At 44.6% G+C, this 22,959-nt stretch overlaps 1 protein-coding gene across 3 annotated transcripts in view; it reads right to left on the bottom strand.

Annotated features, from left to right (window-relative positions):
• The window catches only part of SPATA13 (spermatogenesis associated 13), a 161,621-nt gene that overhangs the window by 79,662 nt on the left and 59,000 nt on the right, over nt 1-22,959 (bottom strand). The window contains exon 1 of one of the 3 annotated variants that reach the window (XM_069808137.1): nt 1,427-1,468. The exons of the other annotated variants lie outside the window; for them this stretch is intronic. The gene's annotated coding sequence lies outside the window, so the exon portion shown is untranslated. Of the gene's footprint in view, nt 1-1,426; nt 1,469-22,959 lie in introns of those variants that run through there. 3 annotated transcript variants of the gene reach the window in all.

Here is a 22,959-nt window from a genome sequence, read left to right as displayed (position 1 = left end):
GGATTCCTCTCTCCTCAGCACTAAGGCAAAACTTAGGGAAATACACAGATTAAAGGAGCAAAGAGCTACAGTAACGTGGGAAAGGCAGGTGGAAAGAAGAAAATTTCACTGAAACAGCTTTCATACAGTTTTTCACAGGTTGGTTGTTTTGGGGTTTTTTTTTTTTTAGAGTGAATAAAACCAAAGCAGCCCCAGACACTTTAAGCTCACAGGGTGAGGCAGCAAATATGCAGCTCACCTGAGGTCTCTCTGGCCTTGGCAGCACTGCGAGTGTTTTATTTTCACATAGGTAAACCATTCGTGAACAATTTCTCCAATGCATTAAGTGTAAACAAGCTTTCTTTTTGCATAGGTAACTATTTCTTCCTACCCCTGTGATTTCCTCTCCTAAAACAAATATTTTTGTGTGGAACCACTGAAAGAAAACAAGTCTGAGGCTTCTCGTTAATTACTGAGTTTCCCAGGACTTCTCCTGCAGTGTCTGGAGCCAGGGTCCCATGCCACACGTTTTCTTTTGCAGAGCCTTTCCATTTTATGACTCTTGGAGCAACTGGTTGTGTTTATTGATCTTTCCACACAGCTGTTCTTTTCCTGCAGGAGCACCGAGACGGATTTTCTGTGGCCCAGTACGTGAGGCCCCGTGTATCTCTGTTAAAGCGGGTCTGTTGATGCCAGCAATAGGAGTCGAGGTGGCAGCAACTTTTTAAGACTCAGAGTTTGTGGGTGTAAAGGAAGCAGAAAGGAAGCACATGGCCTTCGCTTTCACTGGAAAAAAAATGTGCTTGTGCGACGAATTCCAAAATCCCGTGAACAAACTAGCCCGAAAGAGACTAGCTGTGCTACGTAAGGATGGAGCGGAGGAATTGTGAGCGGCTGTGCCGGAGATGGAGGGGTGAGAGGTGGGCACCTGCCCAGGACAAGGGCTGTGGACCATCTGCACAGCCCCGCTCCAGCTGCACCCGGGCAGCTCCCGGCGCATCTCTTCTCCCAGGCGGCACCGAATTCCCCTCAGCAACTTCTACCATTCCTTGCCCATCCCAATTTGACCAGATCGGACACCACCGGGAGTGACCTCGTGTAGGGACGAGGCCTTCCTCACGCAACAACACCCCCCCGCCAAGCGCTCATGACCCCCAAATAACCCCAAACCGGGGATAGCATCCCTCCACTGATGTTTCGCCCTTTTTCCGCGGGCCGTGGTGACACGGGACTGGAAAGCTGAAGGCCGGCCGAGGCTGGGGTTGGGGGGGGTGGTCTGCCTGCCCCCGGAGCCCCCTCTGGGCCGGGGGTCCCTCAGGGGCCGCGGCAGCGGCGGGCGGGCGGCCACGCTCGGGGATGGAACAGGACCGGGATGCTGGGGAGGCTCGTAACTTGGGAAAAGAGCAGGAAAGGAAAGCCGTTAAAGAGAAAAAAACATCCGTCTTACCTCTCTGCCGGCTCCTCAGAAAGTGCAGCAGGCGCTTGCAAGCACAAATCTCCCCCCCCCCCCCAAAAAAAAACAACAGATAAGGAGCTCAGCGCGAAGAAAAGCAGGGGGGCTCTCGTTCGCCCCCAGCTCCCCCTGAGCAGCCCCGGTTACCCTCCGTGAGGAGCCCCAGCCCTCCCCGGCTCCTCCGAGGGCTTGGGGGGTCTCCGAAAGAGCCGCTGCCCCCCCCGGAGCCGTCCCTGGGCCTCCCCTGAATCAGGGGGAGGAACAGCTGGAAGAGTGTCAGCACAACCCGCTCCATAAATTTCCCCCTCAGCCTTCTGTGGACGTAAGTCCTTGAGAAAAATGCCTAAATCCCGTCGTTTGTTGACATAGTAACCACATTTAAGGTTTTGGGCTCCCCCCCCCCCCCCCCCCCAAGAAGCCAGCTGCATAAAACGAGTCATTCTGAGAAAGATTTATCCAGCCTGCTGCGGGCTCGGTTATGTGGTTTCATTTGTCTAAGGAAGAAATAAAGAGAGTGAATGTTTATACGCTAGAGACTTCACACCCAGACCAAGGGGTTGTTTCATTACAGCAGTTAATGTTAAGGACTTCCACGGCTCTCTGAAGGAGGTGTTTTACCAAGGAAAAGGAAAAAATCCATTATTCAGATAAACCGCCCATTTCTAATGCATAAGTGAAGTAAAACTTTAGGAACTTTTAAGGAGGTCCCAGAATGTTTTGTATTTTTCTCTAATTCACATACATGTATCAGATTCCTCCAAAGATGCTTGAAACATCTTTAAAGTTCCCAATAAAGTTTATAAAGCCACAACAGATTCCGGGCGAAATAGCAGAGGATCAGAAACAAGTAAAGCCTGTGGAAGACTTTGCTTCCCCAGTCCTATGGAGATGAGCCCTATGGAGATGAGCTCTTTAGTCTCCGGGTGCTGGAGAGGAGAGAGATAAAAGAGAATTGTGCTGCAGGGATCACGTGGAGTTTAATGGGTTTTAATGCATCCCCTCATCCAAACTGCTGCCGCCGTGCACAGATCTGCATTCAGATTTCTAGCCCTTTTACTGGTAATTTAGGCTGTGGGAGCAGACTGGCAGCATGTGCAAAACCGTGCTACCCTGCAGGGCTTTTTTTGACCCCAGTTGCAAAAAGATGGGGGTGGGGGGTAAAGGAACAAAAACCGAACCTTGGTACTTGGAGTTGAAAAGGGCTTTATAAGCGACATTTCAGTGTTTTAACTCAATGTTGCCTTATAAAAACTGCCTTATTTACAAATTTCTTTAAGGGCCTAATTTTGTCTTATTTACTGTGGAAAACTTGTCTTTGAGCAGGGTTAAATGCGTGCTTAAGCTTGGAAACAACAGAGCAGCATAAAGAGTGAGACATCTAGCATTTTGGAAGTTAAAACCTGTTTTCCTCCAACCTTGAGATTCATTACAAGTGACTGTAACCTCCCCTCCAACACGCAGGCTTCCACACACCACACTTCTCCCCCCCCCCCCCCCCCCCAAATCAGATAAATCCTTAATCCACATCTTTTTACTGGAGTGTAGCTGAGAATCGTTAGTTATTTCCTGAACTGTCATTTAAATGGGAAAATTCTTAGGAAGAGAAGAGACAAAGAAAAGAGGAGGTCTAAATGTGCATTCACAACTCATGATTTTTGAAGTCTTACCCTTTGGGGAGGTTTCATTAAACTTTTTAAGGGATAGACTCTGAAATGTAGTTCCAGCATCAGTATATATTTCTCCAACTATCAGCAGCTAATATCCTGACCTGATACCAAATATACAAGTGTTATTTGAAATGTTGTAATTGTTTTAAGAAACCAGGAGGTATTATGAAGCTTCTAAAGCTATGGCACAAAACCATGCTGCTGTGCAAGTTACACTTACTGGGTATATGAAGATGAAACATTTTCTGTAGCCAAGATTCGGTTAAGTTTTTAAAATATTTTAAAGCAACTCCAAAAGGGTGGACCGCTAGCCCCCTGCCCTGGCTCCGTGAATAATTCAGTGAAGCCCACGGAGGTTTGTAGCTCTGGTGGCACCAAGGCGATGCACGGGAGCTACACTCTTGGCCAGGTCTTCTTTGGACTTGTGGTTGAGCTCAGTTTGACGCTGCAGGGAATCAGCTGGTAACTGTGAGCTACAGGCTCAAGGTGAGTGTCACCCTCCAGCTTTTCCTTGCACCCCACGCCAGAACCTGTGTTTGCCTTGCACCGTGCCTGCACTGGGGCCGCTGGGGCAGCCATTCCAGCAAGCTGATCCACTCGAAAACCCACACACCAAAAGCTGTAATTTTCCATTTCATCAGCAATTTAAGCTGACATAGCCACAGTTGTGCAACTGCTGGATGCAGAGTCAGGCAGTGCAGGCGGATGGGTGGGCAGCGCAGTGGGACTGCAGAACAGCAGCCCCAGTTACACTAGATTGTATGTAATACTAAATGTCCTTCTAAGCCTTTTGGTACCTGTGCTCTCTCAGTCAAATGGGACAATAATCTTCCCTCATCCTACAGATTGTAAGCCACTGAAATGCTATTCTGTTGCAGCCACGCAGGTACCTGAGGAATATCAGTTGGCTGAGCTCAGAAACTCTGTTTCAGAGGGTGACTGAGGTACCGTACCTGTTAGCCTCCATACGTGGTATATAAATCAGACATCACAAACTCAAAACCTCAACTTTGAATTACATACTATCATCTAGTAAAAAATGATAAAATATACAAGAAATAAACCAGGTTTATTGCTGTACACTGTGCCTACCAAACAAATACTCTACTCTTAGCGAGAATATAAGTACTAAAGTCTCTGCTCTTTGGAAATTGAGCCCAGTTTCCATTAAATAAGCTATTAATTACAAACACCCCCCCCCCAACAAACAAACCAACAACAGTGATATACATCCTGTAAGTTATTTTTAGCAGGACTCTAGAAATACCTTTCCTGGTAAATATACAAAATATAGTTTGTGCTAAGACTGGTTAGCTTTGTTTTTCTAAATCTGTTTTTGACCAAATAGTGATGATATCCTACTTGGACTGTTTCCTCTAAAATTATATCATAATTAGACTGTTTTACCATACATAGATAACATAGAATTGTAGCAATTGGGCAACATCATCCACAAGATTTCATGAGATAGATAACAGAAAGTTGCACAGGTACACTGACCAGGACTGCTATTGAAGGTGAACCACTATGAGATGGCAGAAAAGTCCTGTGTCCTTTTGTAATGGTGTTTCAGAAAGCAAAGGAGTGAAGGAACACAAAAAATGGGCTCTGGCCCAGAGCTGCAAGCACAAAACATTAACAGCTGCTAAGTGCTGTGTTTGCAAATGCTCTGGTTCCTGTAGAAACACCTAATCCTTCCTGAATTCTGGCCAGCATTTATGGTTAAGTGCAGACAGTAAAAGATTGTCTTGATTACCTGCTTCTTATCTGTATAGTCCATTTTGTGTGACAATGGATTTTCAGCTAGATTTTTAAAGTTTAATTATTCGGCATCTATTTACTTTGATGTGTGCACCGAGGATCTATTTGGTGGGGGCCGCAGGGCGGGGAGGGGGGGGAGTTTGGGTACTGCCTTATAGCCATAGGGAGTAAAACAAAGCAAGGAAAACACTGGAAACTACAGAGCCCTTGATGCAAAACATGAACTTTCTATAGGCATCCTTGAACTATCCTATGGAATGTAATACTGATTTACTTCTGGCAATGGGAGTCTCGAATATCATTTCCAAAGTGTCTGGAGGGATTAGCAGATTATCAGAGCTGGGCCTGAGAACTTCTTTCCATTTCAGGGCTGACCTCCTTGGCGCTCCGACCGTAAATTGGGTTTTACAGAATCATTTCCTTAGGATCCTACTCAGTCCAGCAGGATGCAGTCTGCAAGGCCTTCTCCATCAAAGGCCACAAAATGCTGAGGCAAACTTAAAAGGCAAAACCCAGAATAAAAGCACACAGCGAATAAAACAAGGTTTGTGGTCTGCTCTTATGAAAGCTAAAGCTGAAATTCAAAGTGAATGCTTTGAAGGGATGCCCCTTAACCCAAAGCAATCAATGAACCAAGCTCATTTTGTGGCTGTTTCACTTGCTCAAGTTTTCTAAACTTTGTGCGTGTACCCCTGTTCAGTATGGTGTTGTGGAAAGTATCACGGCATCACCTCATTGAACTTTATTGAATCCAGGCCCTAAATACCACAGTGGCCGATATATCAGCTACAGCAAATAGATGCACCATGCCTGAAGAGGCAGGCGCTCTGTATTCAAACTGGAGTGCGAGTGTAATGTCTTTGCAGCCTACAGCTCTTCATGATGAAGCTGTGCCACTCTTAACAGCGGCTGCTCTTGAAAGGGCTGTGCTCTGCCCATCTCTTTATCCTGGAGCTGGCATTTGTCTGACTCCACCATTAGCTGATTTATCTTACTCAGTGAGCAGAAAAATCTTAATTTTCTTCCCGTCGGATTGTTTTACCCTGTATTAACTCCCTGACCTGCTCACCACTGAGTCAAGACAAACATCAGTGCTGCTCCAAGGGAAACAGCAGGAGTGCACCCAAGTGGCAAGGGGAGAGGGGCTGCCTGGCACTTTTTAGCAGTAGTTACCTTTTAGCCCAGTTTAAATATACTGCCTGGCTGTACCCTTAGGCCACAGCCAGAGATGTTGTCCAGGCCACAGATGAACAGGGTTAAGAGGTTATTTCTTTATCCCTCCCACACTTCCCTGAAGATTACCGTCTCCTCGGGTCTGCCAACAGGGTGGCACATTTTGTCCCCCCTCTTCTCAGTCTCAAAATGATCTGGAAAAAACCTTCTATGAAAATCACTGAGTCTAGTACAGACCATTTTCACAGAACTGTGCCAGGGAGTGATGAAATGAGCAATTATATCACTGCATCAGAAGGTAAGGTTTCACAGGGTGCATGCCTTAGTTAATGGCTTGCTACCACTGAAACAGGGCAGCGAGTCTCCTCTCTCCCTTTTGGGCAGTGGTCTTCACCTAATGCCAGCTGTCCTGTTCCTCTGACAATTCGATGACCCAATTCAGCTCTCTCAACCGACAGAAAATGGATCTTTTTTTTTTCCTGTTTTTCTATAGCCTGTGAGATGAACCAGCTCACACCGGAGGGACAGCATTCACAACATGCAGTCATGAACCAGGACCGTGCTTGGGTTGGGAGGCATCCTGATGGGAAAGAAGGGGGAAAAGTGCTCAGCGTACAATAACATCTTAACATCGGTCAGCTGCAGCCTCACGTTAACAGTAGCCGTTATTGCTGTTTCCTAGCTGAGCCTGAGATCTGTCCCAGCGCATACTTTACAAGCCATAGTGAGTATAGATGGATGGTTTGCACAACACTGGAGACCTTTTATCGCCTTTCAATGAAAACAGGAACGACTCCCATGAAAGTGTTAATTTGTTTAAAGCTACTGTGCAGCTCCTTTGCCCTTCAGGGCCCTGGGAGCTTTGAGCCACCAATGAGTCCATTCAGATGATGCAATACTTGTACCTAGACACACTGTCAAAGGACTCCGGCAGGAGAAAAATTAGGAAAAAACAGCAGAAGATGAAATTCTCTCTTTCCACTGGGCCTATGTACATTCATTTGAATTCCTGCCTTCTGATCTACCAAGTCACCTTGTGATTCTTGACTGCTTTGCTTGCAAGCCTACACCTGCTCCCACCCCAGCCTTGCTATGCTGACATGATCTCCCCTTCGGTGGTGGCACTCACCTGCTCATGAAATACACCTGCACAGAGGAGGAAGAAAACTCAGGGAGTGTCAAATATTGGTCTAAGTGCCAGCATACCATAGCAGGCTGGTGCAGTCACCCCTGGCTTTGCTTCAGAAGGGTCTGGGAAACGTCCCTTCTTTTTGTATTACATTTTGTAGCAAATACTTGTAGACTGACGTTCTGCCTCCTCCCTTGCTGGCTTTTGCACTGCGCAGGTTGCTGTAGCTGGTTATGCTTCAAAGAGGGCTGAACACTTGTGGGAGTGATTTCAAATTACTTTCTAAATGTCCTGCTTACAGGGAGGCGTAGACTTTTAGAGAGGTAGTTTGCCTTCTAAAAAGGAAAATCCTTTCAAAGGTCTCCCAGTATTAGTGTTCAAGTCTCTTGCTCAGCTGGCCCAGCAAGTTGAAAGACCAGTTTGCATGCTGCCTTGCCTGACAGTTTTGAATTTCCTCCTCTAGCCATGAATCTTCTGGGTAAAAAGTATTCAGAGAGGCAGGACTTGCAAGCTGAATGCTTTCCCAAGCACAGCCTTCCTGTGACACAGCATCAGTCAATCAATCAATCAATCAAAACGGGCACTTTGTTCTTTAAACATGTGATATATCTGCTTGTAGTCCAAGCTGTGATATGAACTTCACCAGTAGCCTCTGGAAAGAACTGTGCCAGAATCGTTTACTCATGCTGGAGAGTCCCCCCAAAAAGACTAACACGACTGCTGCTGCTCAGGGGGAAGTTGTGATCTCACATCACTACTGAACCAAGTTAAAATCTGGCTGCCACAGAAAGGTCTTTGATATCTTCCTCTCCGATTCCCCTTCCCTCCTGCCCCCATTTCCAGCTGCATGTTCCTCCCTCTCCCTATTCACTCATTTTCCTGACTTAATTCTTTGCCGTGCTAGTGAGTTGAATCAGCTTATTCTGCACTTGGAGCAATGCCAGAGCTGGCAACAAGGCAAGCAGCAAGGGTACATGGTGATGAAAAGTGGCAGGAAGAGTGGGTGAAGAAGCTGGATTTCACTCTTTTGGCAATGCTCAAACATGAATGCAAAAATGCAATCTAATAGAGAGCCAGAACACAGGGCAGGGCACGAAGGCTCTAAAAGCTACAGGTACCATGAAGGTAGCAAATCACGCTCTGTCTGTGTCTGTACAGGATGCTATAGTCTGAGACACTCCCAGCTGAGACACTCCCAGCTGTTTTCCCATCCTGCTTATATCCAGGTTCAAGCCAACATGGAAGCAAAGAGTTGACCATTGCTCACTCTCACATTCCAGGCAGTTTTGACATGAGCCCACAGGTCCCCACCGCTCTCCAGTGATACTGCACTGACTATTCAAGCAACCACAGGAGGAAAGGGTGGTGTGTGGCAGTGGGAAGCATATCTGATTTGTCTAAGTCCCCATTAAATAAGCCCCTCTTCTCTACATGGCAAGCCTTGCTCTTTGGCAAAGCCCATGGACAAGCCTGGCTCCCCAGGCCCCTGGGAATACCAGTCAGGAGAGCAAACCCTTGCAGAGCCTGCAGCTCTGGTGAGCTCTACGGACCCCTGGTGGCTGCTGTTACTCTCCCCAGGGCTTTCCACATGACCTGCCTTATCTGGGATTTCCCATTAGCTGGGTTATCCCATACTGGAGAGCTGTTTAGCTCATCTTCCAGCTACAGTGGTCCCATCCCAAAAGAATAACTGAGAAAAATGACTGCTGAGCACACGAAGTTGGCCATTTCTCAGCTGCCACGTGGGAATGGAGAAAAAGCCTTTGAGCAGCCAGCTCAAAAGACCTAGTGGTATCAGCGCTGAGGTCCTGACAAGATGTCTTCCTATTCTCCTGCCCCGAGGCTTTTTGAGCAATATGTATATAAAAGCTGAAGCTGAGCATATTTTAAAACTTATCAGTCCTATATGTAATCAGTGCCTTATTAGATTTCCAGTAATGCAAAGGGACTAATAGTTAATTTGGAAGCTACTTGGAAGTAGCTTTTTCATTTTATGCTCACCAGTGTTTTTCCACATTGCTCCATGTAACTAAATTAAGTGTTCTGATAACAGTGCTAAAAGCAGTGGAAAAGCCAACATATTAAATAAACTTGGCCACTTCTCATATTTTACATGCCATCTCTTGCTCACAGCCTGTGGGTTTAAATGCCTGGCAGCTGGAGCCAGCGCATGGAGCAGAGGGCCCTCGGTGCTGGAATTTGTTCCTCCTCGCTTCAGCTGAATCTGAGTTTGTCGACCTTTGCTCTTATCTGTTTGTCAGGGCAAGAAACACAGCTTTTTGCATTGTACTTCATATGCTGATCTGCAGCCCAGGTGGTTGGAAGCCTATTGGGACCAAAGGAGAAGAGTGGTTTAGACGTATCCTGAGAAGTCTTTGAACCTCAGGGCTGCAGGAAAACCAGCACAACAGCGATGTAATGCAGCCATCCACTCCATCCACAACACTGCCAGCATGCCAAGAATATCAGGAGATTTTTTTTTTTTCCTGGATTGCCAGGACCTCATTATTCTGAACATATCTTGCTCACTGACGGCTATTTTGGAGTTTACTGCCCAGACTCTGTCACATTTTCTTTTCCACCCTTGGCTGTCAGTTGGAGGTGAGGAGCTGGCCTCCCAAGTTGTTTGCCCCTGGAGCCTGGCAAGGCAAGACAACGTTGGTGGCCAGGTAGCCCAGAGCAGAGCCACGACTCATCCGCTGGCACTCGAGGGCAGGAGCAGTTGTGGGGAACAAAGCCGTCTTGTTCAGAACAGAAACCTGTTTGCTCTGACACTGGTGACACACTGTGGGTGTTGTATTTACCATCTGTACCTGCACTGACATCCTGCTGTGTGAGTGCACTCAGCGAGTCCAAAATCAAATTAAATCAACTGTGTTATTTAGAAGACATTTACTCCTGTGTGGTGGAACTCGATTACTTTGTTGATGAGTGCTGTGGAAATGTTAGTCTATTAAGGAAGGTGAAGCAGAATCACTTACAGATGGTAAAAGTTTGGTAGGGGGGATGACCCCTGCAGAGTTTGGTAACATCACCAACGTGAAGACAGCACTGGTGTCCCGCTGGTCCGCTGGAAACTCACCCTCTACAGCTCTGTAAGGTCAGCAAAGCCAGCGCATCCTCCCACTTCTCATCTGTGGAGCGTATCCCATCAGGGTTTTATCTTTTGCCCCTCTGTGAACAGCCGATGCTGCGAGCTTACCCCTGCTCACAAAAAAGCACGGCTTGGCTCAGCCTTCACAAAGCTTACTCCAGATTTTTGCTGGAATCATTCTCTGAGCTGCAGGGGCCCCAATGACATTTTCGCCCTGTTTTGCTAAGGGGCAGTCACGGCTCCTACAGTCACTTACATCGGGCCACACATTTAGTTGTCGGTGAGTCAAGTCCAGTGACTGTCGGATTATAACCAAGCTGGTGCTACAACCTGCAGCAAAATGTCACTTGACACAGGACCTCAGCCTCCAGAAAGCATCATTTTTCTCCATTTGTAGGAGGGCAGTTTTCTGAAGAAAGAGCTCAGCACATGGTTTTTATAAAGTCACAGGAAACTACGCAGAAAACAGTGGTTTTGTAGGGAAGCACGTTACTGACAGAGGGAGAAAAAGCATCTTTGTTTTAAAAGAAATTTTTTTAAAACCCTAAACATAGTGCCATTTACTTTGGCTTTCTTGGCACACCCTGGGGTGTTTACCAGTGAGGATAAGAAGTTACACTGCTCAGGCCCCTTGGAGAAGTGACTGTGATGTAGATCAAACCACCCATAGTTTGCTTACGGCAATGGTTTCCCCAGAGACTTGTGTTTTGGTTTTAAGTAAACAAATAGCAATACGAGTAGGAGGATGATGACTCAGGTAAAAGTACACAGATTTGTTATATACAGTGAACATTATATATGCTTAGGATTCCTCTTAGACTTTAAAAAGGCCAGTTTAAAAGGACTAAATTATCACCCTCTGAGACTCCATAGGTTCTAACTTGAAGAACTACAATGAAGTTAATGTATTCGTTTTAAAAATAGAAATACCTCTGCTTCTTTTGAACTAGGCCAAATAGCACATTTCAAAATAAAATTTTATTGCTTTGAACATAAATAGCCTGAATTTCTTGCTGATATTTGCTGATCTCAGAAAACACAACACTTGATTCTACCTAGAAAAGGAAAGGGTGCGGGGTTCGCCAGCTAACCTCTTTCCTCTTTGTACAAAACCCAAACCTCTGAGCTGGACTGGACCTCTAGGCCTTTCCATGAGATGAAGGATTTCTGACAATGCCTCCCATTCAGACCTGTGCAAAACATTTCTCTGGCATAGAGTAACCCATTCTTGAAATGTGCTTCTTCCCCACCTACCCTTACTCACAAGGCAGTGTACTTGGTCAAAACAGGGGACACACAGCAACTCAAAGGAAGGGCAGTCATGGAGCTATTTCCTTTTGCAAATAATTTAGTATAAGACTCTTCCCCACTTTTTTGCATCAGTGCATAGATATATGTTTCAGTTCTGGTTATGTACACCAACAAATTGTCATCCAGATGACAGCAACACAGTGACATACATTGGAATACACTTTTACCTCTCTGGAAACTGGGCTTCAACAGCGGTTCCCTAGGAAATAACAGGAAAAGCAGGCTGAAACCTTGTTCTGTCTACGTAACCTTATCTGTGCTTTCCTTAGTGTATTCCCTCTGTAGTGCTGCAAGCAGACGGAGGGACATTTGCAAGGAGCATAAGTCACAGCTTTTTCCCCATCCCCATCAGTGCTGCAGCAGCATTTGCACAGTAAGCAAGGGAGCGGCTGGGGTCCAGAGGACAGCTGTGTTTGCTCTCTTTCTCTACATTACATGCGCATGCATATAGTCACTTTTAGGCAAAAAGTATCTTCAAATTCTTCACGAACACACACTGAGCTAAGCTGGAGAGAAAGAAACCAATATGAAAGACAAATAAGGCTTGCCACAGACAGACACGTATGCCAATGCTGCCCTCAGCCACAGGGAGACATCAACTACCAAACCCAGGTTTCCTTCCTCAAACTCTGGGAAAGGGCCCCTGGGCAAATGAGGGCAAGCCTGGGTCAGTGAAAGGAGGCTATAGGTCTTTTAAGGTTAAATGAGGCAGAACCTAAAAATCTACTGAAGACAAAGGAAAAGCAGCCAGGTCAATGAGGAGCATCAGATGCAGCCCTGAACCTGCTAGGTACTACGATGGGGACAAAGCACATTTAAGACCTGGACTGACAGGGACTCCGTTAGCTAAATCCCAGTTTTCCTTTGCAATCCAGCAAAATCCCAAAGCACAAGGCACTGAGCCACTCCCAGCATAGCGTTGCCAGGAGAAGGACCTCACTTGTCTTTGGGTCTATGGTTTCCAGTTAGTGCTATGGTCCTGGAGGTAGAAGAGCTGCTCAAGACTGCCTTAGCCATGAGGAAGGCTTTGGGCTTCCTCAAGAACTCTCAGATCCCACCCGTTCCCACCTGGGTGTCACTCGTGCCCTCAGTGCAGGGCTCCGGGAGGAGAGTCAGAAGGCGCAGGGGCAAGTGTGTGAGGATTACCATGTCTTCAGCACTTCTGGTAAATCCAGGCCTCCCTAATTATGCTTACAGGGATTAAAGATGCAAAACCTGCATCTAGATGGTGATGTGCTAAAAGACCATGACTGACTCCAAAGAGGGCTTTGAGCTGGGAACTGCCTGGGAGATGGTCCAAGCCTGTTGCCTTGCCACCTTCTCCAGAGTCTGGAGCTAGGCAGAAACTAGTCTTAGCATTAGTAAAACAAGTGTAGATTAGTGCCTCATTGGCGATTTCCATATTATTTTCTATTCCGTAAGAGACGAATAGAGCTGAAGCAGATGTATGACTACAGCATCTTGTCTCTTCATATAGTTATGTTACTGTCCTGGTTTCAGCTAGGATAGAGTTAATTGTCTTCCTAGTAGCTGGTACAGTGCTGTGTTTTTGAGTTAGGTATGAGAAAAATGTTGATAACACTGATGTTTTCAGTTGTTGCTAAGTAGTGTTTAGTCTAAAGTCAAGGATTTTTCAGCTTCTGATGCTCAGCCAACAAGAAGGCTGGAGGGACACAAGAAGTTGGGAGGGGACACAGCCAGGGCAGCCGAACCGAACTGGCCAAAGGGATATTCCATACCATGTGACGTCATGTCCGTTATATAAACCGGGGGAAGTGGGGGTGGAGGGAATCGCTGCTCAGGGACTAACTGGGTGTCAGTCAGCGGGTGGTGAGCAATTGCATTGTGCATCACTTGTATATTCCAACCCTCTTATTAGTAGTATTGTCATTTTATTAGTGTTATCATTATCATTATTAGTTTCTTCTTTTCTGTGCTATTAAACTGTTCTTATCTCAACCCACAAGTTCTACTTTTTTTTCCGATTCTCTCCCCCATCCCACTGGGTAGGGGGGAAGCAAGTGAGCGGCTGTGTGGTGCTTAGTTGCTGGCTGGGATTAAACAACGACAGTTACTTTGTTGGACCAAATTGTCATACTTTCAGAAAATGGCAGAGAGAGATGTAATAAGCCAAGAAAGGCAGAAGATGCAACATGGCTGCTGAGGAAAGTAAGTGATACTGATGTCACTGATGCTGCATTCACGGGAAAGCCTTTTGTCACTAACAGATTCATTGGAAAGGTACAAGCAATGTCACAGCTTGCAGAATCGGGCTGGTCTCAGTCCTTAGAGTCTGCACTCCTCATTGACCTGTATTTCCAGAATGCCAAACTCTAAGAATCAAGAAATGGAAATTAGAGTGTAGGATAAATGGGAAACAGACCCCTACTGACAACTTGAGAAATGGCTTGCATGGTATTTTCCCCTCAAAATTTGTCTGCCTGCCCTGAGATAATCAGGTGATCAGAAATTTCCAAATCCCCTATGACTGACTCCCTGGGTCCTTCTTAACAATTAGCATAGTTGGTACTACCCCCAAATGATTATGCATACTAATGGAAATGCTTCTTTGGCATCACATTGTAAATCCAAACACTGTTTTAAAAGGAAATGGTGGGTGACAACAGTCCTTTCATCTTTGCTTCACAGCATCTTTTAATCCTCACTAACAAAAAAACTTGTTTTCCACTTTGTCATATTTCTGAAAGACTCAGTGGAGACAGGAGTCAGAATTCATTAAAATGCTGAGCACAAAGCCAGGTCTTCACAAATAATAAGCAACAACAATAAATAATGAATGAATTTAGCACTTGTGAGAAGTATCAGACTTAACTGTGCCGGGGAGTCAAATTCTCTATTTATCTTCTCTAGAAAGCAAAGGTAATACCAGTAGTGGCAGCTGAAGTACACCCCTGCTGCCCAGGAGTGGCAGCCAGGCTTGGAAAGGCCACCCCAGTGATGCTGAGATGACATGCTGGTACAGTGACTGGCCTGTCACTCTGATGAGTGAACGTCTTTCTGCAGTCACCAATGACACTTCTACCTCCTCTACTGAAGTGCAATTGTTCCTTGCATACTACAGGGACGTGACGCTCAGCTCATCGTGTGTTATCTCAAGTAAATGCCTCAAGAAACCCATGCAAAATCCAGCAGCAGTTGAAAAAAAATTGAAGGGAACGACTGAAAGGCATTTCCTTGTCTTTTCCTTTGCCCTGGAGCCAGGCAAAGGTATGAAAAGGGTTGTTGCTCGGAGTGTTGGCTTTACTCGGAGCAGTGGCTCAAGCCAGCAAGTCCTGTAGCACTGGATTATTTTAATTATCCAGCTCTTGGTGGATTGTTTTATATTTTATGGTCTTATTACTCCCACTGATGTAGGAAATCCTGAGGAAAGGGCACACAGACTCTCTGTAATACAGTCTGTCTGATTCTCAGCCCCTGGAGCTGCAAATTTTGGGGAACACCTGCAACGTCTCAGGCAGAGCAAGCTGCACTCTGGCCCTAGAATTGAATTGGGAGCTGCTGGAGGGGGCTGAGAGCCCCAGCTGAGCAGACCAGCACCATGTCAAACCAGGCAGAAGGCAATCACATGAGGAACAGCCCTTCCAGGGCCTCGATAGATGCCAAGCATCTCCTCTTCTCAGTAGCCAAAAGCCAAACATTCTTGCATTCCTCCCATCTACTAGCAAATCATGATATGACATAATACTGACACCTAATGATAATGTACCACTGCTATTTGTGACCCTCCATAACCACTTTGGCTCCCTGTAACCACTTCAGTCCGGAACTGCTGCATCTGTGAGATGTGAAGGTATATGAGAAAACACAAATACACCTTCTTCCTCTTAAAACACTTTATGTTACATGCCACATTTCCAGCTGGAAAGTGGTTACAGAGAAACACAACATCAAAGTCCTACAGGGATTGTAGAAAGCTAACATATGGAGAGCTGGCTTTCTTACTCTGAATTGAAGATGACTTAATTAAGTAATCCATTAAAGATATTTTGGTTAGACACAGTAACCCAGCTATTAACAGTAATAAAGATCTTCTTGCCTCTGCTCAGTGTGGATGATATTCTAAATGTCTAATTCGAGTTCAGTGAAGTTACCTGATTATACACGGTGTAGCAGTAGACTTCTGGGCAAATCATTACAACCACCTGCAAGGTACAGTGTGGAATGAGAACAAACTGTTTTTTCAGACATCTGCTGGTTGGGGAGCTTTTCATCTGGCCTTGATTACAGAGGAACAGATTCCCCACTTGCATGCTTAGCATTAGGTAATTGAGAATAACAAGCTCTTCACACCCCTGTACTCTAGCTCTGCTCAGAACAAGCTGCAAGGGAGGAGAGATTAGTGTCCTGCAAACATCTTCCCTTTATGGACCATGCATAAATAGCAATATCGTTGGAAGCTTGTTCCAGGAGATGGTCTATTCCACAAGCAGCAGCATTTCAAATGCAGACAGCTCAGCAGTTCAGGTAGTCTGAACTGTCTCTGAGATGGCAGTGTGACATGGACAATGTAATTACAAAAAAACCCAAAATTGCAAATAAATCTTCTAAAACTTGTATCTTACTGTTACTCAGCCTCACCAATGTTATTTGGCTTCTTCTGTTTCTCAAGTGAGTGGAAAAAAAATAAATTTATAGCCTAAGAGAGCCTGAACATATCAGTGTTATGTCCTGGCTAAAGCTGTGAAGGTGGGAGCATGGGAGCTGGTCACGCCGCAGCATGGAACCTGCAGATTGCGTCTCTGAGCTGCAGTCCGTTAACCACGGCACCCTACTCAGGAAGAGATCCCAAAGTGTAGCAGAGCTTGGCAGCTTCTCTGCTGCCCAGTGCCTCTTAGGCAAGAGGCAGCAGGTCGCTGGACCACAGATCATCTGCATCTGGTATGTGGGACCACAGGACAGGAGAGGCTGCAGTGGAGCTACAAATCCATGGATGCAGCAGAGTAGGAAAAAAGAGACAATTACGTGAGCTTCACACTTAGCACATTAGATTCAGCAAATCTTCTGAGGTGGTTTATAGTCTTGTAAGTCTACAATAAAAGGCACAATAGAAAAAGTATGATGGTAAAATGTATTATGCAAACTGACTGATGAAGAACATACCAAGAGACCAGGACTGCAACTCCGCAAGGTGCACACTTGAGCAGAAGGGGGATAATACAGATGTGGAAGGGAAACCCATCTCCCTGTACACCAATGCAAAGAGCAAGTACAGTCTGGCCATCTGTGAAGAACACAAACCATGGCACAAAAGTTTAGAACAAAGTGTTAAATGTCCTGCTGTGAGGGTCTCTGAGGGACTGCTAATTTTGGTGCCAAACTCTAGCTCTTGAGGCCCTTAAGTGAATCTATAATTCTGAAATTAACTGACATTTATTGAGTCATCTCATGGTTGTGTGAAGCAGACTTCAAAGCTTACAGGGGACTGTCAAAGGGTTGGAGAAAAAACCATGAAATCTAGCAGTGTCAAATCCACTGTTCTAAAAAAAAACACACTAAGTGCACATTTGGCCATAGGAAAAGTTGAATTTGTTCTTTTAAGAAGAACAAATGTACATTCAGTGTATTCAGTCTGAGTTCTCCAGGCTAACTTCATGCACTTACAATCTCTTTTGAGACCCTGGAGAGATCCCCTAGGGATTAGACAGTGCAGAACAGGCAGCCCAGATCTCTCTTTGGGACTCTAGGAATCTAAATTATATGGAGTCTGTATGACACACAGCTCTGCTAGCTCTACCCCTGGGATATTTGAAGAGCTCAGAGGGCCAAGGAGCTCTAAAGCAACCATGATGCTCTCCTGATCCAGGGCTAACCAGGGGCTATTTCAGCCCTGGTGAACCTCAGTTCTCCATCATCTGCCATGATGGAAGATTAGGCAGTGATGTCCCATTACATCTGCGGCACAGCCATTTACTCCTCTACTCCTTGCCTACCAACTATATTTATTCAGGATCGACCATCAGCTTCTTTCCTTGTGTCTTTAGAACAGTTTTCTGGTTTGTTGAGGCATTGTGAGGCTGACATATCAGGGGTTAAGTACTGAGCTCTGCATTTCAAGTGTTTCTTTTACAGGGATTCATTTAAAATGCACTGCATTGACGTATGTTTTTAAACTCCCTCCTTGGGTAAGATTTAAATGTTAGTTTGAAAATGGCGTGTACCTGCAGGCAGCTCAAAGAAATTGCTATTTTGTCTTGAAGCAAAACATCCTATCACCTTAAGTCATGTGTGCATTGAATAAGGAGTCATTTAATGATACCTCAGTACTGGGTGAACTAGATATCCCTGTCTGAAGTCGACTTAGCTGGAGATACAAAAGATGTAAGGGGAGAAATCCCACATGCTGCCAGCACTACAGCACCTAAATGTGGGGAGCAACATGTAAACCCAAAGAGATGTCTCCCTGTCCTTTTATCAGAGAAGGCAGGCTATTATCAAAATACAGTGGAAGGAAAAACCAGGTATCTGATGGAGTCACAGGTGCTAAACAGAAGTATAATGTAGCAGCTGGCAAAGGCAGCTACAGGAACAGCCAAGGCAGCAGGGAAGAGGAATGGACTCAGCCAAAGATACCACCACATGGCCAAGACCTGTGCAGGGAGAGGGGCTCACTGAGGGGCACTGGGAGCTGGGGCGATGCCCTCCAGCCAAGCTCACACCCTGCAGGGAAGCTTTGCCTTCAAAGCTCAAAGGCAGGAGGGAGAGCCTCCAGACATCCCAAAGCAGAAATCTTTGGACATCCAGGGAGCTCTGTACATCTTTCATTGACCATCTAGTCCCTTTCTGCCTCTTCCTCTCTCATGCCACCATCACAGCCTGCCTCTCTTTACACCTTCTAGAGCTTCTCTCTCCTCTGTACTGGCCTCCTCCGTGTTATTCCTTCTTTCACTTACTTCTCTAGCTGTTTCATCCCTCCTAAGAAAGGTGACGTGGATGTTTTTTGCTGCAAAGTCATTGTGAGCTCTACCCTTTAGTACTGCCTCTCTTTCTCATGGTGTGAGCTTCATTTCAGATCTCAATATCTGAGGTCCGCTGTCACTAGTGAGAAAAAGACATTACTAGGAGGAAATTCATTTTTATGATGTCTAGCAGACATCTATCTGCCTTTGGCCGGATGAATCCTATCTTTAATGTCTATTCCTTTTTTAAACCTATGAGGCTGAGCAGGGCTGTCTGCCATTCTCAGTTTGTACAGTGCCTAGCACAACAACAATCCTTCAAGTTTACTGTTTCATCGGTTTCATGGTAAACATGATTAATAACACATTTCTGTTACATAGCAGTGTGTAAAACATTAACTAGACCTCCTTTTTTTTCCAAAGCATTTTTGCAAACACTTTAACCAACTAATCCTTTTGGTGGTTAGCTACCTTTCTCTCTAGCAAGGCCATTGCACAGAGATGAAGTGATGAAAAGATTCATGGGGCCACAGAGAGAGAGCGAAAGGAAGGAGCCTGACTGTACATCTTAACGACCCTACAGCTTGCAAGTCTCTGCTCCCAGTACCACTAATGCATTTTACGCAATGATTTTTCCATGCAAAATACATAATCTGTTCCTGCTGCAAAAAAACAGAATGGAAAAGAGTCACAGAGCCAGGCTCCCCACTGTTTCTTCCCTTTCTCTGGGTTTCTGAAATCTTCAGTCTTTCCTGCACAATGGTTTCAGCACTGGGCATAAGTTCTGAAAAGTAATTCCCATTCCCATCTGATCTCAGGCCATGTACTAGGATGTTGGGCTGTGGATTTGAATACCTTCAGGCTGACCTGGGCCTCCCTTCCTCAATGACTCCTCCAACCCCAGGTTGGATGTTTAAGGTTCTCGAGGTTGAAAAAAGAAGGTGCCTTTTCTATTCTGTGTGGTACAGCTAAGAATACTTAGTGCTGCCTTCAACTATCCAATGGAAGACTGCAGAGAAGACAGAGACAGATTCTTCTCAAAGATACACAGTAGAAGGGCAAGAAGCAATGGATACAAGGTGTAACATGAGAAATTCTGACTCCATAGAGAGAAAATGTTTTTTACCGTGAGGACTTGGGTTGCACAGAGAGGTGGCAGAACCTCCATCTTCGAAGACATTCAAAAGTTGTCAGGACAAGACCCTGAGCAACCTGTTCTCACGAGAAGTGATTTGAGCAGGAGGTTGGACAAGAGACCTCCAGATGTCCCAGATGTCACTTCCAGCCTTCCTGATTCTATAGAAATACTCCAGTTCAGATAATCCCTACAGGAGGAAATCTTCCCAGAAGACTCTCAAAGAGAAATTCCAGGGACTGTGGGAGTATCTGTGTTATGCAGACAGTGTAGGACAGATGCATTCACATTAATTTTAAGTGCTCAGAAGCCACATCAGATACTGGAAAGCATTTAATTGTGGTACTGTAACACAGGGTAATTTGCATCGCTTCTTTTTTAAAACCTGTGGTTCAACTGGGGCTTCTTTGTTTCCCTTCTGGCAGCAAGTACAAACTACACCAATACAGGGTGGTTTACAGTGTGAAGTCAACTACTTTAAAATGACTACATATTACTGACAAAATGCTTAGTGGTAAATGTAGAACTTGTAGGCTTGTCAGTCTAAGCTCTCCTGCTTTTTGAAAAGGTGCTGTATTTATGATAAGGTTGAAACTAATTGTTTCTTGCCTCAGAGAAAACATCAGTTCTCTGTAGATTTTGAACTGGCTGAAAAATTTCTGTGATCGTTGCTAGAAACCATTTTATTCTGCTGAGCGTGCCACCCCTGGCCTCATGGAAGGCTGCCTGAGAATTACAGGAGCTCACTGCTGCTAGGATGCCGTCAGAGAGATTTCTTTATGAGTATATCGCTATCAGGTGTTAAGCAGGCAGTATGACCACTTTACAGTCTTAATGGTACTTGCATTTCTTTACTGCCAAATATTAAAGTAAAAATTGGAGAGGGCAGCAATGAAGAATCAGTCCGCTTAGGGTTCTTTCTAGCTCTTGTTACTAATTAAGCGTGTTTCCTTCAAATAACAAGCATAGACAGATTTCTGAGGGTAATCCATGCTGGCCTGGTTTATTTAAATTGATTAGAAGAGTAATACTGCCATTAACTTCAATGGAAGGTAAAACTAAAGAGCTTTGAAAATCCCACCTGTAGCAAAGATAGACACAGCACATTGGTTCATTTATTACTGAATTCAAAAAAGGGGGAAAAGCGTATTTATGGCGGTGCAGGATCAGCACAGATGATGTATTGTGCTGAGAGCAGGATGTGGAACAGATAACGGGGCAGAGGAACAGCACCTGTGGCCAGGTTACTGATGGGCAGAAAAGGCAGAGGTCTGCATCAGTAAAGCAGGCTAGGAATGGGGCAAGGCTGGGCCAGAGCAAGGCTGAGAGAAGAGCTTCTATGTATAGGTGCTGGGCAGATGTCTCAAGAAATGTGTTTGCATTAATTAATAAGATTTACTCTATAATAATTTTGTTTTTAGGCAGGTTTTTATGTCAGATATTTATCTATGTAACTTAAATTGGACATTCTCTCTTTCTTTTCACTAGGACTTTCAAGTTGTCTAGGTATTAGATATCAGCCAGAAGCCTTCATGTCATTTGTGTGACATTTACTATAGTATTTTCCTCAGCTGAGAGAAGTTTATTGCATGTTGGAGCAGTACGATGAAGTACAGCAGTAAACTGTGAAATGTTTGTAATATTCTAGGTGGACTAAACAGATGATTGTATTAAATTGATGAAGGCTGGATAATTGCAGGCAGCCATAAAAACTAGATTGATATTCTGTGAGCATTGAAATTTTTCTTACACTTGCAGACTGTGTGACATCAGATTTGAATCAAATTTATTCCTAAGATTCATAATTCATTTTTTTATTAGTTTCATGAATTAGTCCTGAATTCATCCAACTTACTATTGAAATGAGATTCACAAATTTGAAAGCAAAGTAGTCTGGGTTTTTTAACTAGAAAGCAACTGAGGGCTAAATTTCATTGTATTTAGTACAGATACTCTCTACTAATTCCATGAACAAATTTACAGAATTGAATAATCTCCATAGGGAAGTTATCATCAATGCATCAGATATAGTTCAGAATGACTTTATTTTGTGAAGAAACCTGCTACAAAAGTCCCTCCTGCAAAGCTTTTGTGAAAAGCTATGTAAAAAATGCAATTATGTAGGCACTCTCCCTTTACCATGAGGTTCACTGAATTAATTTTAGAATATGCATCTTGATAAGGGTTTCAGACTCCAGGCACAACCTTAGCCAGGCTTGCAATTGTCTCTGTGCTCTGTGTATTTGTGTGCTTCCCATTGGACCTGTATCAGAATTTTGCTGCAAGGAATTTCTAAGTAGTTTTAAGGGTATTTAAATTTTTTTCTTCAAATTAATATATCAAACTGCCAAAAAAAGTCTTCAGAAAGGCTGAGAGGCAAGATTTAATCTTGTTTGAATTATTTTATGCCAAGGGGAATTTTTACTGTTTCTCACCCTCCAAATAATATTCTTTGAATAGCTTCTAAGGATTTATCTAGGGATCTTTAAAGTGGGATCACTGAAAACTGAATTATAAAAAGATCTCTCCATCCCTACCCTTCTTTTCAGCTTTGCTAAATGTGCAAGCTCTCCATGTGACAAATTATTTCAGGAACTAGCAAAGAAACCATTTCAGAGATTCCCCCAAAACTGTCACTCTTTGTTCTGAAAATAATGCATTTTCACGTGTCATAATTGTATTAGCATCCATTCACAGATAATGGGGTTACAAATGGGATTAGTAACTACATCATCAGAGCTGTTTTGATAAGAAGCCAGTCATGGGACATACAGTATTTAATTTCTATGCACACTGGTATTTTCTGTGCACAGTCCCTTGCTGATTAAGCCCAGAACATAAAGGCATTCACATTATAGTGTCCTGATTTCACCTGGAATAAGGTTAATTTTCTTCTTAGTAGCTGGTACAGTGCTGTGTTTTGGATTTAGGATGAGAATAATGTTGATACCACACTGATGTTTTAGCTGTTGCTAAGCAGTGTTTACACTAAGTCAAGGACTTTTCAGCTTTTCATACTGCCCTGCCAGTGGAGGCTGGGGGTGCACAAGAAACTGGGAGGGGGCACAGCCAGGACAGCTGACCCAGATGACCTAAAGGGGTATTCCGTACCATATTACATCATGCCCAGTATACAAACTGGGGGGAGCTGGTTGGGGGGCACCGCTGCTCGGGGATAGGCTGGGAATCGGTTAGCAGGTGGTGAGCAATTGTGTTGTGTATCACTTGTTTTGTATATTCCATCATTATTATTATTATTCCTTCCTTTTCTGTCCTATCAAACTGTCTTTATCTCAACCTATGAGTTTTACTTTTTTTTCCTGATTCTCCCCCCCATCCC

The sequence above is a fragment of the Haliaeetus albicilla genome, chromosome 20, assembly GCF_947461875.1.
Source record: "Haliaeetus albicilla chromosome 20, bHalAlb1.1, whole genome shotgun sequence".
NCBI lineage: Eukaryota > Metazoa > Chordata > Aves > Accipitriformes > Accipitridae > Haliaeetus > Haliaeetus albicilla.
This window is presented reverse-complemented; position numbering and strand designations above follow the sequence as displayed.